Source organism: Lontra canadensis, unplaced genomic scaffold (genome assembly GCF_010015895.1).
Source record: "Lontra canadensis isolate GAN:19392208 unplaced genomic scaffold, GSC_riverotter_1.0 scaffold78, whole genome shotgun sequence".
NCBI lineage: Eukaryota > Metazoa > Chordata > Mammalia > Carnivora > Mustelidae > Lontra > Lontra canadensis.
The window spans coordinates 4,784,810-4,801,453 of record NW_022631072.1 but is presented as its reverse complement, the minus strand read 5'-3'; the positions used below and the strand labels follow the sequence as shown (position 1 = coordinate 4,801,453).

Here is a 16,644-nt window from a genome sequence, read left to right as displayed (position 1 = left end):
TGCCTCCTGAATAGGATAATAGGAATGCCTGCTTTCATACTCCCCGACTCTAGAGCTCTGTTCTTCCTGCATTTTGAGAACTCTTGCTTGCCCATTACTTTGTCACGAGATGAATGAACTCTTAAAAAATTAGACATAAATCCAAGCTTTAAAAATACATTTAAAATCTGAAATTACTTGGGGACCCATCTGTTCAGTGAAATCTTTTGTTAAAAACAAATACATCTTTGGATCCATTGAAATTACCCACTTCATGAGCTATAAGGATAAAACCCACCTAGTATTATTTTGTGCATTTTTTAGCAAAGCCAAAATATGTAAGTGAGAGACATCTACACTTTCATGATCCAGTGTTTGTGTATTCCTTTTTCATAGATAATCTCGAAAATATTAAATTTAAAAATATTCAGTGATCCCCAACCATTAATTGGCAGGGCTCTCCTGAGCTACAGACTAAGGATAAGTAATGACTAAGACAACCTTCCTGACCTTGGACTTAGTGTAATTAAATCAGTTGGAATCAGCAGGACACAATTTGCTTTGTTCACTCTCCCAACGAGCTAAATTTTAGCTGACTCCAGATGAACCTGTTAACGCAAATATGAAAGAGCTGCCCACATAACTTTCTCTTGGTGTCATTTTATTACACCGGTTTTTCTGCTTTAATAAAATAAATTTACAAAACAGATACATGGGACATCATCATACCCAATACAAAACTTTCACTCTGGAGCTTCTTTAAGATGTTGCCCCACACTGCATTTGAAACCAGATTTTGTTTGGAACATAGAAAGGATAATGGACATTTTTTTTTTCAGGGGCATTTCCGGTTATTAAATGAAACTTACTCCACATCAGTAAGCCATACATGGGATTTTTGGGTTCTGAAGAGCTTGGCTGAACTATAGCTTCTATTTCAGACCTCTTAATCATTATAAAAAATTGTGACTGCAGTATGGTAAGCATATAGAAGAAGACTGGTCTTCACGTGCTTTGAGAAAACTAGAAAGTACAGGTTTTAAGAAAACTTGCTTGGCTGGAGAAAAGAATGTGGCTGTGGCATAGTGCTGGGTTCACGTAGAGTCATCATTTTACAGTTACTTTCAGAGGTACAGTTAGTGGAAATTAAGATTTTTTTTTCCCATATAGTTAGTTATTAAATGAGTTTAATCTATTTTATGAGGTTTTGCAGTCAGCATCATTTCTTATATCCTGTGCTTGCTTTCTGGGTTTTTTTTAAAGGTAGGTTTCCCAGGTAAAATATGGGACACCGAGTTAAACTTGAATCTCATATAAATAGCAAATAATTTGGTTGGGACATACATACTAAAAAGTACCTGTTTATCTGAAACTCAAATTTAATTGTGTGTCCTGTATTTACCAGTCTGTATTTCAAGATGATGTTCTTTCACAGTTCTTTAAATGAGGGCCCCTGAGAAGTACATACTTTAGAGGTCTGAAAAAATTTTTCTTTTGAGCTTCTTCTATAAGGAGACTGGTCAGGGGGCACCTGGGTGGCTCAGCAGGTTAAGCCTCTGCCTTAGACTCAGGTCATGATCTCAGGGTCCTGGGGCACCTGGGTGGCTCAGCAGGTTAAGCCTCTGCCTTAGACTCAGGTCATTATCTCAGGGTCCTGGGATCGAGCCCCGCGTCGGGTGCTCTGCTCGGCGGGAGACCTGCTTCCCTCTCTCTCTCTGTCTGCCTCTCTGCCTGCTTGTGATCTTTGTCAAATAAATAAATAAAATCTTAAAAAAAAAAAAAAGGAGACTGGTCAGGTGTACAGCTCTAGGTGGTTTTCTAGCAATACATTATACTGATGTATTCTGACTTCTTTTTGATACTTTTCCTCCTTTAGAGATATTCTCTCTTTCTCTCTTTTGAGATCTTTGAATCCTTTTTTTCCTGCCGTTTTATCATGGTGTGTCAACATTTGCATTTATTTTGACTTTTCTCAGTAGACAGAGTGTATTGGCCATCCATATAGTCATGTCTCTTCTCAGATTTGAAAAATGACCAGCTATTATCTCTTCAGATTCTGTTTTTCCACCACCTTCTCAGCTAAACTCCTGTTGACTAGTTTGGGGAACCTCTCTGAATTTCATGCCTCTGAATAAGTCTTTCGTGCTTGTATCCTTTTGTCCTTTCTTAATTTCTTTGGCTGCATTTTGAATGAATACATCTTACAGTTTTCTAATTCTTGCTTTATTCTGCCCATCTGGACTCTATGGCATCCATTATACTTTTTGTTTTGAGACTGTTTTCCTCTTCTGAGGTTTCTGATTTTTCAAAGCTACCTGTTCTTGTTTCTTTTGAAGGTATTCATTTAACTTTTTAAGCATGTTGAAAAATTTAGCGGGATTTCAGTTGCTGAGGAAGAAATTTCTGCACAGTTGCCTGCAGGTTCTTGTCTTCAGTTGCGAAATTCTTGGCTGCCCGTGTTTCTTCCTAGTCACTAGCCCCAGAAATTCAATGGCTCCATCTACTGCCATGTATTTCTAGGATAAGTCAGGTTTACTGGGATATTTGTCTTGTTTTTTCTTTTTTCTTTTTTTTTTTTTAATTTTCTTTTATAATTTCTCTGTAGTTGCTGTGTATTTGGAACAACAGAGAATGCCAAAACATCAAGTGTCTGTGTAACATTTCTTTGACATTTATCCATATCAGGGTTGAGCTTTTTAAAATTCAAGATATCAGTATTGGAATGTGGTATTTAATGTGTACATATTTTTACAGATTTTCTTTGAGGATGCTAAAAAGCATTGAGAAAGCTTCAAATTATATAAATTAAATATTATTCAAAGATTGTCTTTTCTCCTGTTGTAATTAAGTAGCCCACAACATCAATGTATTAACCATCTGCCATTCATTATCTCATTCATTTTAGTTAATGATGATTTAAGTGGGAGTACTTTGAGAAATATTAGAATATAATAAGACTCAATTCCCGCCCCTAGAAGGTTCTCATATAATTCTGTTCTCATATAATTAAAATATCAAAGCAGCATATAGTAAATGCTTAAGAAATGAATCAGAAGAGAGGTATCTGGGTGACTCAGTGGGTTAAAACCTCTGCCTTTGGCTCAGATCATGATCCCAGGGTCCTGAGATCGAGCCTCACATAGGGTTCTCTGCTCAGCAGGGAGCCTGCTTCCTCCCACCCCACCTGCCTCTCTGCCTGCTTGTGATCTCTGTCCGGCAAATAAATAAATAAAATCTTTAAAAAAAAAATGAACCAGAAGAGAGAAATTTCTGATTTAAAAACCTATTCTTTAAAACAAATACATTGTATCTGCTGTTTGTAAAATAAATGGTACCTATTGTTTGAAATTTAGAAACTAAAGAAATGTATAGAAATACAAACTACCTTAACCTCCCTCAAAAACTGATGCATTTTGCTATAGTTCCTGCCAATCATATGTATGTATATATTTTTTGAGATTATAATTCATGGATAAGTGCGAAGTGAAACTTTTTCTTTTTTTACTTAATAGATAATACATTCTGATGTTATTAAATCTTAGAAAAATTGTTTTAATGCTGACCTAGTATCCAATTAAATGGATATAGGATAATTCATTTAGCCATCCCCCTAAAGTGCTATTTTCAGATTAGTTTCTATTTTTTTCATAGTATATATACTGTCACCGGCATACTTGAACACGAAGCTTCAATGAATCTGTGCTTATATTTACAAGAGAAATTATGGGTTCCAAGCTGTGATTCTTCCTGTGAACGTTGCACGATGTCCATTTCCCTTCTCACTAACACTAGGGAGTTTATTCACCGTGTCCCTCCTCTTCTCTTCTACTTCCTTTCTTTACAAATTTGAAAACACACAGAGGGCAGTGAAATAGTATTTTTCTTTACATAGGCCCTGTATATTTCTATTTAAATATAGAAAATACTATATTTTAATATCTAATTAATCTAATTAATTGATCTAAATCTAATATATAGATATAAAAATATTTATAAAATATATTCCCCAGGTATTTTTTTAAAGGATTTAATTATTGGGGGGAGGGGAAGAGGCAGAGGGAGAGACTCTTCAAGCAGGCTCCATGCTCAGCAAGGAGCCCCTTGGCACAGGGCTAGATCTCACCACCAATGAGATCATGACCTGAGCCAGAATCAAGTTGAGTGCTTAACCAACTGAGCCACCCAGGTGCCCCTGTTGCTCTATTTCTAACTACTGTTGATTTTAGTGACGTGAAGCTTTTCTCCTTATGGTATTATTTGCTTAAGAATAACTTGATAGTTTTCTTTTTTCTAATGCAATACATTTCCTTTCTGGTCATCATTGCTTATGTATGTTTCCCTGCCCATGTATGTATCTTACTAGCATTTACTGAGAGCCCAGTTCGTGGGGTCACTGTGTTGGATGCTTCAGGTATGTCATAATCCAACAACCCTGTGAGATAAGTAGTAGTATCTTTTTTTTTTTTTTTTTTGACTGATAATGAAACTGAATCTTGAGGCTCAAAGAAATTAACTAATGGAGGGTTACATAGCCAGGGAGTAGTAGAATTTACTTCTGCAACCTGTGCTACTAGCATGTATGTAGCTATTTATAGTTTATGAAAGTACTTTTTTTTAAAAAAATTTATTTATTTATTTATTTGAGAGTGAGACAGACCACGGTGAGGGGAAGGAGCCGAGGTAGGGGAAGATAGAGAATCCCAGGAAGGCTCCAGGCTCCATGCCCAGCAGCAAGCCTGACTTGGGCCTTGATCTCACAACCCCAAGACTGTGACCTGAGCCAAAATCAAGAATCAGATGCTCCTACTGGGTATTTACCCTAAAGATACAAATGTAGTGATCCGAAGGGGCATGTGCACTTGAATGTTTATAGCAGCAATGTCTACAATAGCCAAACTATGGAAAGAACCTAGATGTCCATCAACAGATGAATGGATGAAGAAGATGTGGTATATATATACAATGGAATACTATGCAGCCATCAAAAGAAATGAAATCTTGCCATTTTCGATGACATGGATGGAACTAGAGGGTATTATGCTTAGCGAAATAAGTCAATCAGAGAAAGACAACTATCATATGATCTCCCTGATAGGAGGAAGTGGAGAAGCAACTTGCGGGGGGGGGGGGTTGGGGGGTAGGAAAAGAAGAAATGAAACAAGATGGGATCGGGAGGGAGCCAAACCATAAGAGACTCTTAATCTCACAAAACAAACTGAGGGTTGCCAGGGGGAGGGGGGTAGGGAGAGGGTGGTGGGATTATGGACATTGGGGAGGGTATGTGCTATGGTGAGTGCTGTGAAGTGTGTAAACCTGGCGATTCACAGACCTGTACCCCTGGGGCCAATAATACATTATATGTTTATAAAAAAAATTTAAAAATTACTTAAAAAACAAAAAAAAGATTTAGATGCTCACTGAACTGAGCCACCCGGGTTCTCAGAAAGTACTTTTTTTTTTTTTTTTTTAAGATTTCATTTATTTACTTGATAGAGCATGCGTGAACACAAGTAGGCAGAGAGGCAGGCAGAGGGAAAGGGAGAAGCAGGCTCCCTGCTGATGTGGGGCTGGATCCCAGGACCCTGGGATCATGACCTGAGCCAAAGGCAGATGCTTAACCAACTGAGCCACCCAGGCGCCCCCTACTGGAAGTACTTTAACACATTTTGTCAGGTCTTTAATTCTTGACCGTGACCACACTTGCTTGTTACAGGTGGGGAAACCATGATGGGCAGTGTGATGCTTGCCAGTCCTTTCACAATCTGTGTTTCGCTCAGACTCCTTTGCTGGTTTGGTTTAGAAATCATAAAGTTCTCCAGACATCATCAATTATTTTTATAGCAAGTTGTCTTGTAAATGTGTCTGCTGTGTCGCTTAAAAGCTTTTTTTTAATATTATTAGTAAGTCATTGTACCTCCTCAGTTTTTTCCAGAAGTCTTTAATGAGCAGAATATTTATGCTTCTAAATGCATTTGTGTTAATTTGTATGATTTTGTTTTGTATTTATGCTTCTGTGCTTTTGTTTAAGCTCGAGCTCCTTTGGATGCTGAGGCACTCCTTTTCTGGTATCTTCTGTCCTCGCATCAGGTGTGGGTGAGCTCAGCCAGGCTCAGTCATGCATCTGTAATCTGCCGCTTGGTGCCCAGGGCTGAATGGTCTAGGATGGTCTTGGCTGGGATGTCTCCACCGTCTTCCGGGATCTCTCATCTTCTGGGCAGCTAATGTGCACTGTTCTCATGGTGGTAGCAGGGCTCCAAGAGAGAATAAAAGCACACAAAGCTTTTTAGGCCGAGGCTTGGAATTGATACACTGTCTCTTCTACCGTAGTCTAGTGGCTGAAAGTCAGAAGTCACAAGACCGGCTCACATTCAGGGGGAGGGGAATTGGACACTACCCCTTCAAGGGAGGACCTGTAAAGTCACATAGTGAAAGGCAGGGAGAGGTAGAGAGGTGGGGGAATTGGGGTCATTTTGACAATGAGTCTGCAACATCCTGACGCTTCACCCTGACTCAGGAAATAGAAGTGCCTTTGCCTGGGGAAAAAGGAAATGAAGATATGTACTTATATTAATGTGAGGTCACTATACATCTATGTATGGAGCCATATTGACAAAGTATTGGTGAAGAAAAACACTGTTCTGGTGATTATATTAGAAACTGTGTAGTTTGTTATATATTTAAAATTTTATTTATTTATTTGACAGATCACAAGTTGGCAGAGAGGCAGGCAGAGAGAGAGAGGGAAGCAGGCTCCTTGCTGAGCAGAGAGCCCAATGCGGGGCTCGATCCCAGGACCCTGGGATCATGACCCGAGCCGAAGGCAGAGGCTTTAACCCACTGAGCCACCCAGGTGCCCCTAGTTCATTATATTTTTAAATAAACTTTGTATCTATGTGTAACCCGTATATAGAACAATGCACTCTCTTTTCCAGAAATAATCCTAGCCTGACTCTTAAAAGAATAGATCAATTTGGATTTCTTAATAAATTTCCAGATTGTCTAGTCTTTGTTCTTTCATGTCTGCTCCTTTCACTCAGCAACACGTGGCCAGTACCAATTCCTAATATTCACAGTTCTGGCCAGTGATGTGATAATATCCATTGATGTCTTCATTTAAAATCTTTTCAATACGTTTTTCCCTTTCTTCAGTGTGTTCTCTGACTTCTCTGTCTATGCAGTATTCTCTAGTTAGCATTGTCTCTAAAGTTGCTTTCAGTTCCACAACCTAAGGGCATTGATTTTTGTGATGTTTATTTCTTTCTAGGAAAAAATAGGGAATGTGTATATGACAGCAGTGTGGGTATAAATATGAGATTTAGAATCCATTGTTCTTGCTATGTATTTGGAAAGTTACAGTAGAAAATCAGTAGGTAGAAGTTAAGTCTGGAGCCCACCAGACTTGATAGATCAGTTCTTCAAAAACACTTAAAAATGTTTAAAATTCTTTTTATTTAGCTGCCAGAAATTCATCACAGCCCTCTGCTCTATTTATTGTTTTAATCCCAGTGCTGTGGTACTTAATGTGATTCTGGATCAAGTTTTACAGAAGTCAGTGACTAAGAGAGGATTGATGTGTTACTGATTTGAAGGGGTTCTTTTACCTTCCTAGGCATTTTTCTGGAGCTTCTGCTGCAGTTTCTAGTTTAAGTAAGCACAGAATTTTCGGTAGAACTTAAATAGCTTTTGGTCTGGACTTGAGCTTCATGTTTCAGCATTTAAGAACCAGTTTGGGACTCATTCTGATCCATTTGAGAGTCTTTTTCTAGTGTGTCTTCTTACTGTGCTTATATCACTGGGATAGGATTCAAAAAGGAAGTGTCTGTTTATTTTATTCACTTTTCTTCAGGCAAGACAGTGGTGAAGTGAGTCATTAGCACGTTGTACTTTCCAATAGCTCTTTGACCTGAATCTCTGGGGCTATAAAATCAATGGGAAGATGACTGTTGTATCATGAGTGATGAGGAAAGCCCATGATGGATTCATGTTCCTGTGAATGTTTCAAGGAAAAATTAATGTCGTGTCTGTAGACTAGAGTCAGAAATCCAAGACCAACAGAGATGTGTATGTTATTAGTGTTTTCCATGTGTAGCACACATGTAGCAAGAAATAAATACAAGCTGTTCTCTGGGCTCTGATAATTCTTTTATCATATTACTCTGAAGACAGAAGAACTGGAAGGAAGGGAGTTGCTTGCATGGTGGTTTGCCTCCTCTCAGTGAGTCTAGTGAGCAAATCCATCTTGGGCTAGGTTATCATTTGCAAAGGTGGGACAGTTAGAGGTCAGGAGGGGAGCCTACGGCACTGAGGTCAAGCTCGAGACAAACACGGCTGCAAAGAGACCTATTTTGGGGGGTGGGGGGGAGATTCCCAGAGAGCATTTCACAAATGTGCTCCACAGACCACCAGTTCAGAGAGATGTTAATGGACAGTGTGTGAAAAACACCAAGTTAAAGAAAACTGAGGTTCCTTGCTAAACAACTTCTTGGGGTCTGTAGTGTGCTCACTTATGTAGAACGTGCAGTGTTTCTCAAACATATTTGGCCACAGGACCCTTTTAGAAGCTCACAAAGCTTGTTGGACATAACATACCTCGGGTAAAGTTGCTCTAGAACATTGGCCTTCAAACTTTTTTTTTTTCTGATACACTTATCTCCTAAAATAATTTGGATTTAATAATTAGGGTTTAATAATTAGGGTTCACCCATTTTTAAGCTGATGTCTACATTTTCCCCATCAAAATTAAGTAGACAAAGTACAGTCATTTCTGGGACATATATGTTAGATATGTGTTTTAAACCTATTTTCATCAAAACCTTGGAGCTTTGGAGATGGCTTGTGTCACTGCCTAACCTAATTGACAAAAGCTGGGCCTTCTTGAACAAACCAGACTTAACACTTCTCCTGTGACTTTTCCTCAGGAGGGATATATTTGTGAAATGTTTGTATGTTTGGTGCCTTTGAGAATCTTTGTGCTCACATAGAAAAGATTCCAGATGAGCAAGAGGTATGCCTCTGCTTTGGAAAGAGGATGAAGGCTCTTAAGGAAGAAGGAATAGGAAGGGAAGATTGGCACATGTGTTCTTGGGCAAATTACTTTTAGAGGAAGAAACATATGAAGTTGTTCCCTTAAGTAAAAGTATCCAAGCCCGGGGCGCCTGGGTGGCTCAGTGGGTTGAAGCCTCTGCCTTCGGCTCAGGTCATGATCCCAGGGTCCTGGGATCGAGCCCCACCTCGGGCTCTCTGCTCAGTGGGGAGCCTACTTCCCCCTCTCTCTCTCTGCCTGCCTCTATGCCTACTTGTGATCTCTGTCTGTCAAATAGATAAATAAAATCTTGGAAAAAAAAAAGTATCCAAGCCTGTGTGTGCCTTTTGACATACTGTCATACGCCTTTACGGTGCACCCAGTGTGAATCTGCTTCCACAGGAGTTGAAGGAATCCACATGTCCTCTGGGAGAACGCATTCTCTAAAGCAAGTGGTCCCTATTAAGTAGCCAAATGGTCCGTCTGGCTAGGAAAAGTATTGACCTTGAGATGTATTTTTTCTGCTTTCAAGTGGAAGTCCTATTGCAAGATCGTATGCTGGAATTTCTGTCCATCAACAAAATCTGAATATCCACAGCAGAATCTGTAGAAAGCTTCATAGTTCCACACAGTATGAAGATCTCCATGTGCTCTTCTCACCTTGTACTTAATTCCTTTCAGTTACTGGACATGCCTCATTTCCTGTATAAACTTACATCACTGAAAAGGCAGTAAATTATGACTCTGTTAAACATACATACTTTCCTTTAGGAGAATGGATACATCAAAGTGCATTTATTTCCCATAAGGACACTTACGCTGTTCGTAATATATTATGCATAGTCATAATAACTGTCATTATTTATACCTTGGCATTTCCAACCAGGTTGTTTTGAAGTCTGAATATTTAAGCTAGAAGTAACCTTGGGAATTATCTGGCTCAGCCCCTTTGTGTTACAGAAAAGGAGCGTACATTAAGAGAAACTAAGTGACTTGCTCTCGTGGGTAACATAAGTTAACATCCCCGTTGTACCAAATGTAGGTCTTAATGGGATATGCTTCTCATTAGATTTTCACACATGCTGCCCCCAACCCTTTTAAAAAAATAAGATCTTGGGGCCCATGGGTGGCTCAGCTGATGAAGTGTCTGGCTCACGTCATGATTTCCGGGTCCTGAGATCAAGCCCTGCATAGGGCTCCGCACGTAGCATAAAGTCTGCCTGACATTCTTTCCTCCTTCCTCTCCCTCTCTCTCTCCCTCTCCCCTCAGCTGACAAGTGCGTGGACACGCCCACTCGCTCTCTCGCTCTCTTTCACTCTCGCACACATTCTGTTTCTTGTCTCTCAGATAAGTAAGATCTTAAAAAAAGAAATGATCTTGGCCAAATTTTGCTTGTAAAATGAGAATAACTATTGTGTTGCTCACCATCCAGAGTTGTTTTGAAGTTCCAGTGAGAGGAGGTGTGCTATACACACGTAAAGGAGGAGGAAGAGGGTCCTTGTCTCATTCTTCTAGATTATTGTGCTGTTCCCTACTCTTAAGATACTAAATCTGTGTTACATTAAGTTGTTTAAAGAGTCCCTTGTTGGGGGGGAGGGGGGTTGAGAGGAGGGGTGGGGTTATGGACATTGGGGAGGGTATGTGCTATGGTGAGTGCTGTGAAATGTGTAAACCTGGCAATTCACAGACCTGTACCCCTGGGGATAAAAATATATGTTTATAAAAAATAAAAATTATAACCAAAAAAAAAAAAGAGTCCCTTGTTAGGCATATTTTCCAACTCCTCTGTATTTTTCTGCTATCTGCTAAAAGATGCTTAGACTTCAATTTTGGTTGTATGAGGTTGAACCGTGTGACGTTGCTAATATTCAACCATTTTAAACTAACGAGAAGAGAGTTTTGTATTATTGAACTTATTGCGGCCAGACACACATGGTAGGCTGTAGTGGGCAGAGAAACTCTATAAATGTTTTAAGTGAGTTGAGAAGTAAGTTAAGTCCTCTTCATGTTCCCTGTAGCCCTATAGATTTTTGCCTACCGGAAGGGAGCATGTAGGGCTGTCTAAGTTTTCTTTCCTTCTTTCTGTTTCTGTCAGCTTCTGGACTTAACAAAGCCGCTCAGCTTGGGAGGTAGAGGGCCTGGCTGTTTCAGAGGGCCAGCTCCTCCTGCCTTTCCTTTGGATCGATATTTCTTTAACTCCATGAACTGTGAGGGGATACCATTCTTTGGAAGGATAGATTTCCACAGTTGGCTAGAAAAATTCAGTGCTCTATAGAGGGAAACAATGAACACGTTCATTTGTTTATCTGTTTGCTTAAACACTAAACTGTTTTCAATTTAATCAGAATACAATAGGGAGATTGGCTGACCCTCTAAAATATGAGACTTCTGAAACCCAGTCATGTTTGTCAAATATGTTATTTATAAAAAGGATCAAGTTAGAGGCTTTTATTTGATTTTTAAAAATAGCTGTAGGAATTGGGATCTAAATAGAATTATAATTCATAATTTGCCCATCATGTTTCGTATAATTGTTAAAGTTTTGCCTGATAACATCTTAGTGTACTCTTCAAACCTCTCATGTCCAGATATAATGTGTTTAGCTTGTATTATTATCTTCTTTCTTTTTTTTTTTTTAATTTTATTTATCTCTGACAAACAGAGATCACAAGTAGGCAGAGAGGCAGGCAGAGAGAGGAAGAAGCAGGCTCCCTGCTGAGCAGAGAGCCTGATGTGGGGCTCGATCCCAGGACCCTGAGACCATGACCTGAGCCGAAGGCAGAGGCTTTAACCCACTGAGCCATCCAGGTGCCCCTAATACATCTTTCTTCTTAAAGCATTTTGAACCTCTCATTTCCTTCAGTTTGTTTAGAAAGATCTTAAGGAGCTTGGCTACCTGATAAAGTCATTTGGATAACTTTTCATGTTTCATATTATTTTCTAAGGTTCTAAATTAAAAACCATGGGAGATCTGTTTTTTATCTTTGTGGTTTTGTTTTTATTTTGTTTTTAAAGTTTTTATTTATTTGAGAGAGCGAGAGAAAGCATGAGCCGGGGCGGGGGGGGAGCAGAGGGAGAAGCTGACTCCCTGGGGGCCCAGCAGGGATACCTCCCCACCCAAGCCAAATGCAGACCTTAACTGACTGAGCCACCCAGGCCCCCCTTGTTTTTGTTTTTTTAAACACAAAGCATATAAACTAACAAACTAACCACCTACAGTTTCCTTGGGAGCAAAACTGGGGATGGAAGAAGAAAGTGCCCCCCCGCCAAAAAGACCATTTTTATCTAGCTTTTAGGTGTAAAATTTTGTGTGTTGGGAATTAACAATTTATGACTGCAATGCTTTTGAAGGTTTTGTGAATAAGTTGTTGAAATCTGCCGTATGATTTGGCACAGAAATAAAAAGTCAGGATATAAAACTTTTACAAATTTTGACAAGTGCCATCTTATTATAGAAGCTCAATATTTGAAGCAAATGCAAAAGAAGCACCTTGCTTAAAACAGCTGTACCAGGTTCCCAGGGCCCTGAGGACAGCTCCGCAGATGACAGTTAAGTCTGATGAACCATGTCAGAGACCTGGTCAGACTTGGTAGTGAGGACTGTAGCCTTGTAGGTCACAAACCACATAGGCCCAAACTTAGGGATGTGGGGGACTCAGTCTCTTGTGATTTTAGCTAAGACCACAGCACAGTCTCTGTGACAAGAGAAGATTGTCATTTGAACAAGATACAGATGCTGAGTCAAAATGGACCCTCTGTACTTACAAACTCAGAGTTTGATCATCTCTGTGTGAATTTCTCAGCGAGGACATTGTAGACATTTTGGCTGAGCAAGTCTTTGTCAATGGGGACTACCCATACTTCTTGAATGCTAGACTACCTGGTATCTACTCTCTCTACTCTCCAGTCCTTGTGACAACCCAAAATGTCCCGTAGGCAAGCACACACCATTCCCCCTTAGAGAATCACCCACTGATATCCTGGACTACTGAGAGGGAAGCAATCTTACTGACCTACAACATTCCCTAGATATTTGCATTTTAGAAGAGAATGTTTTCATATTCAGATGACCAATAAATATATGAAAAGGAAATGCAAATTAAAACCACAGTGAAACAACACTACACTCCCACCAGAATGGCTACAGTGAAAAAGACTGACGATAATTTGGTGAGGATGTGGAACAGTTGGAGCCAGGGATGGAAATTGGCATAACCATTTTGGACAACTCTGTGATTATTTATAAAAGTAATCATGAGTCTTCTCTAGTGAGTCAGAAATTCTACTCCTATATACGTACAGGAGAGTAAGAAGCACCTTGGCCTACCAAAAGACGTCTGTATTTGAATGTTCACAGAAGCATTGTTACTGATAGCCAAAAATTGGAACTAACCCAAATGTCAATCAACAGTTGAATGGATAAATTAATTTTTATATTCTCACACAATAAAATATAACAGCAGTAAAAGAATGAATTGCTGTATGCAATAATGATGAATCTCACAGGCATAATAATGAGTAAAAAAGTCAGACAAAAGACATATGCAATAGGATTCCCTTTCGATGAAGTAGAAGAACAGGGTAGACTAATGGATGAGAGCAGTTACCTGTGGGGGCAGAGATGTTGATGGGACTGGGCAGTAAAGAAGCCTTCCGAGACAATGGAGATGTTCTCCATTGTCACCATCCAGATCACAGTCTGGATGGTGGTTACACAGTTATGTACGTGTGCATGCATGGATATACATATATATATGTATGTGTGAAAGGTCATGTGGCTGTATATTTAAGATCGATATACTTTGCTATATATAAATTAGGAAGGAACTTGGAAATTTAATCTCTAAGTTATGGTATTTTAGAGAACAGGTTAAAAAATAAATTGAGACAGGTAAGGGAAATAGGAGTTTTTCTGGAAGCCAAGAAAGTGTGAGGTAGAAAGTTGCATGCTTCTAGGGCCAAAATTAGGGGAGGTGGTGTGGCTAGTTAGTGCCAGAAGCACAAGCTGATAAAGGTAGAAGTAGTAGGAAATGCAGGATTCCCCTTCCTCTTGAATTTTTCTCTTCCTGTCTATCGCCAGAGTGGTTTTTTTTTTGTTTTTTTTTTTTTAAGTCTTAATTCCTGTCCTCCATTCCCACCGCATCATGGTTGAAGCAATGGACAATGCTGAGGAAAGTCAAAGAGAGGATATTGGAAGAGGGCACAAGCAAATGTTGTACATCAGATATTTATGCATTGGAGGAGAAACCCGCCATTGTAACCTGGCAGCCAGCAGCGAGGCTGGCACACCACTTCATAGAAAACTCCAGTCAAGGGACAATTTTGCATCCCAAAGGTGAACGTGGAATATGTAGGAGTGCAGCCAATGAGCAGGAGTAGGGGCCACTCAGAGAAGGAGGAAGGCTCCTAACTCACAGGCAAGTGGGGACATGAGGGAGAACAGGAGAGTGCAGATTTTGTCCTACCTTTTAGCCCACAACTGGCTGATTACCCAAATTTGAGGTTTAACCTGGGACATACAATAGGGGCTTTACTTGTACCATGTAGCCCCAACCGGACTTGCCTTTCTTTCTGGTCCTCCATGCTGGTTTTCTTAAGGAAAGTGAGTGATAAGGGAATATTTTCAGTTACATGCTGTGCATGGGCATGTATCCCAGCACAGTGTAGGCTCTGATAAAGAGTGAGATGACCAGGTGCGGGACCATATGCCATGCCAGGTGTGGTCTAGCGGTGCCAGCTTTCAGCTGGGTCCAAGTTAGAAAGCTGTAGGATTTCTACAGCAAATATATGTGTTCTTTTGTTATTTGGATGTCATTGAGAAAGTGTTTTATCGCTGGAATTACAGACTGCGTGTGTTCAATAAAATAGGTCCATTATGGAAATCAGTGGCTACTTAGAATATGAAATACAAGCAAATAAGGATTTATTGAGGGCTATATTTGCCTTATTATGTGACAGTTTTGCTGGTAATATTTTGCTACCGATTGTGTCCGATTTTAATATAGAAAATTAATTTTGAAATCATTAATAGAAATTTTGTTGGAATTGATGATTGAAGCAGGCAAACATTATTGGAAACAGAAATGTTAATAACCATGTCTGTTAATTGTTAAACTTTATAAGCCACCATGAATAAAAATAGAAATGACCATTAATTTTTCACTTTTATCTTGTCCTATTCTGTTTTTCATTTTTAATTAATAACCTTTATAAAATACTCTATAATCTTTTTTTTTTTTATCTCTCGTCTTCCAAATCATTTTGATTTTCTTTTGGATTGCTGTCATAGCCCATTCAGGCTGCCATAATAGAATACCACCAACTGGGTAGCTCATAAACCACAGATACTTGTTCTTCACAGTTCTGAAGGCTGGGAAGTCCAAAATCAAGGTGCTGGCATGGTCCCTTCTGATGAGGGCCCTCTTCTGGTTGCAGATATCTCTGTTGTGTCCTCAAACGATGGAAGGGACTGGGGATCTTCCTCATGGCTTAAGCGACTCCCAAAGGCACCCTTACTAATACCATTATCTTTGGGGGTTATGATTTCAATGCCTGAATTTTGGGGGGACACATTCAGACCATAGCAATCACCCTATATGGGTGACCTCAAGTCTTTATTTCTAGCCATGTTGTCTCTTTACTTTATTCCTGAATCTACCACTGTTGCTGGATTTTATACTTGTGTATGTGACCTTCAAGTGTAAAATTAGTCTCTTCATTTGCCTCTTTTTTCCTCAGAACTTTCCACAAAACCAACGGTGTCTTTTCCTCTTTTCCCAGATTAGATACCTCCCAGGCATCTTCAACTCCTTTCTGCTCCTTTCCAGTGTTCTGCTGGTCAGTCAAACACTATCTACGCATTTGGCTCATTGTTCTTTTCAGAAGAAAAATGCCTTCCTGATTATTCTCACTATCCCAACCTGGCTTGTCCTGTCTCCTACTTGCATTACACCTTCAGTCATCAACTTCTGGTCTCTTCTCACCAAGCCATGTGTTGGCCTGATGAATTTCCTTGGATCCTGCCTTTGGTGCTATCTTCCTTGTGCTCAGAAACCTTTAGGATGGCTCCTTGTCTCAGTAACAGTGAATCCAAAGCTAGCCTGGCTTTAACTGGCTCTTTTTCCAACTGTTTACCTTCCGGAAACTACTTTTCCAGCCAAGTTTGACTTAGCGTTTCTTGATTCCCCCTTCCCTTTGTGCAGTCTCTGCGCCCATGTTCTGGGGTCACTGTTGTAGGTCACCCACCCCTTCCTCCCCATCCATCCATCCATCCATCCATCCACCCATCTTCTCCCTGACCTTGATGCCTGATGAAGTCTTAACCCCTCCTCAAGGCTCTGGTCTCCCCTACCTTCAGCTAACTCTGTCAGCTCTTACTGTCTACACGGACAGTTTCATAATTTGACTTCTTCACGTTAATGACCTTTCTTCTTATTGTGATAAGGTCAACTGCTTTTCACTTCTTTAATCGGTAGGTCATTGTATGTCCAGCTAGATTGCCTGCGTCTTTAGGGCAAGAGTCTTTGCCTTACCTGTATGATCTCTAAAATCTGATACCTATTAAGGTAAGAACTGTGAGGGCTGGAATCTTGTCAGTTTGATACACTCGTAAATTTCTAGTATCTCGAACAGAACCAGGTAC

The 16,644-nt window shown here is 39.8% G+C and overlaps 1 protein-coding gene across 11 annotated transcripts in view; it reads left to right on the top strand.

The window, feature by feature from the left end:
- The window catches only part of LTBP1 (latent transforming growth factor beta binding protein 1), a 398,263-nt gene that overhangs the window by 237,781 nt on the left and 143,838 nt on the right, over window positions 1-16,644 (top strand). The gene's annotated exons all lie outside the window — the stretch shown is intronic.